We start from the raw sequence: 2690 nt of genomic DNA, 5'->3' as shown, positions 1-2690 counted from the left end.
TAAATCTAGGTAACAGGAACACTGCTTGGCAGGTTATTCAAATCAATGGTGTCTAGTTTTTGGGTTTTTTTTTTAAGAAGATGACCGGTAAGGGGATCTTAACCCTTGACTTAGTGTTGTCAGCACCACGCTCTCCGAAGTGAGCTAACCGGTCATCCCTATATAGGGATCCGAACCCGTGGCCTTGGTGTTATCAGCACCACACTCTCCCAAGTGAGCCATGGGCCGGCCCTAGTATGTTTATTTTTTAAAGGAGAATTTACCCTGTCAGTGATTCTCAAGCTTCTCAAACTGCATACAAATCACCTGAAGGTCTTGTTTAAATGTGGTTCTGATCCAGTAGGGTTGGGGTGGGGCCTGAGAGTCTGCATTTCTAACAAGCTCCTAGGGGAGGTCCACACTGCTCTTCCAGGAACCACACTTTGATTAGCAAGGGCCTACTTCACAGATCCTGCGATTAATGTATGTAACATGGGAGCCCCAAACCTGAGAGGGCACTTGTGTAGTGTTTACCTATTCCGAAGAAATCACCCAGAGGTCCAGAGGGTAGAGACATTGGTTTGTTAGACTTAAGGAGAGACCCCAATGGCAGCTGGTAGGTAAAACGTCCACCTCACCACAGAGTGCACAGAGCAATTATACAGCCAACAGATCAAAGTAAATCACTTTCAAGTGCAGGCCCTCAACAAGCTAATGTAAATCATTTTCACGTATTCAACATCCTGCTTCTTTCAGCATCCTATTTATCTAAAGGAGATGTGCCTTTCCTTGGGTAACCACCTTGGCCAGGGGCAGCCCACCACAGGGAGGAGGGAGGGGAACTCTGGTATGCAAAGGAGGGGGGAATAGGGCTATGTCCAGCATCTACCCTACAATGTATTTTTTCCTTTTGCCAGTCTCAATCAGTTAGGTTTCTGATAGAATTGAATATAACAATAACAACAAAAAAGCAAGTATTCTCTCATGTAAGAGAACTCCAGAGTAGCTAGTCCAGAGTAAATATGAAAGCCCCACCAAGTTAAGACTCAGCTCTAATCCTTTTCTTCATATCCTAGGGTGGGTTCCATTCTTAACCCATGATCCAAGTTGGCTGCTGGATGGCGTGAAAGAACCAGTCTCTAACCTGAGCCGGCTTCCTTAAAGCAGTCTCCCCTCCCTTCCCCTCATCCTGATCCCAGTGCTCCATTTAATATTCTCTGTTTATGTGCCATTGACCAGAACTTAATCACATGTCAAACTTGGCTGCAAGGGAGTTTGGGAAATAAACTTTCATTGTGTTCATTGCTGCCCAAATATGATAAGGATTTTTTTTAACTGAGAAAGAAGGGGAAGATAGTTTTTATACCAGGAGACAGGGATGAGAAGACCAAATATACAAATGTAATAAATATATTTGATCCTGTCCCTGTCTCCTGGCATATAATTCTTAAAATCCTTGGAATTTCCAAAGTGATGAGTATCTTTTTATATATCTTTATGTATGCTAAGGAGTTGACTGATGGCTGGCAGCCCCTAGGTAGCTTCTGAATTGGGGGTCTGGTCACAGGAAAGACCAGGGCAAGATTAGAGGGTTGGGACTTTTGGCTCCACTCCCCCAACTTCCAGGGAGGGGAGAAGGGCTGAAGTTTACATTAATCACTAGTGGCCAATGATTTAATTGGTCATCTATGAAATGAAGCTACCAGAAAAACTCAGAAGAACCGGGTTCAGAGAGCTCCTGGATAGCTGAACACATGGTGGTTTCCTGGAGGATGGTCCGCCCAGGAGGCCATGGAAGTTCTGTGCCCCTTCCCCATACCTTGCCCTGTTCATCTCATCTGTGGCCTTTGTAAAGTCCTTAATAATAAACTTGTAAACGTGTTTCCCTGAGTTCTGTGAGAAGCTCTAGCAAATTAATCAAACCCAAGTAGGGGTTGAGGGAATCTGATTTATAGCTGGTTGGTCAGAAGTTCCAGAGGCCTGGACTTGCGACTGGCATCTGAAATGGGGGGCAGTCTTGGGGACTAAGCCCTCACCCTGCAGGATCGGATGCTATCTCCAGGTAGATACAGTCAGAATTTAATTGCAGGACACCCAACTAGTGTTGAGGGAATCTGATTTATAGCTGGTTGGTAAGAAGTTCCAGAGGCCTGGACTTGCGACTGGCATCTGAAATGGGGGGCAGTCTTGGGGACTAAGCCCTCACCCTGCGGGATCGGATGCTATCTCCAGGTAGATACAGTCAGAATTTAATTGCAGGACACCCAACTAGTGTCTGCTGCAGAATTAATTGCCTGCTTGCTGGTGCGGAGAAAAATTCTCAGACATTTGGTCACAGAAGTCTTCTGTGTTGATTGTTGCTGAGTAATAACACAGTAAAAACACTCTGTTTATTCCTATATAATATGCTCGCCATCTCTGCCAGCAGCGTACATTTTTTCTTACCATGAATCTTAGTCATACTTCTTGTTATCATACCTTAAGTAACTCTTCTTCCTCCTTGCTATTTACATCTTTCATAGACGTAGGCAGTTATGTGTTTCCTTCTTTTGGGGGGGTTGACAAGAAGTAGCTACTGTTTTTCTATTTTACTTTTGACTTAAATTGCTTCTTTTCTCATTGAGCATGCGTTCGTGTGTGTATGTATTTTCTCGTGTGTGTTTTTACCCCAAATCCATAAGCACACAAGATTTAGAAATCAGATATTCTGA

The sequence above is a fragment of the Galeopterus variegatus genome, unplaced genomic scaffold (genome assembly GCF_000696425.1).
Source record: "Galeopterus variegatus unplaced genomic scaffold, G_variegatus-3.0.2 Scaffold4315, whole genome shotgun sequence".
Taxonomy (NCBI): Eukaryota; Metazoa; Chordata; class Mammalia; order Dermoptera; family Cynocephalidae; genus Galeopterus; species Galeopterus variegatus.
Note: the sequence above shows the minus strand (reverse complement) of the source record.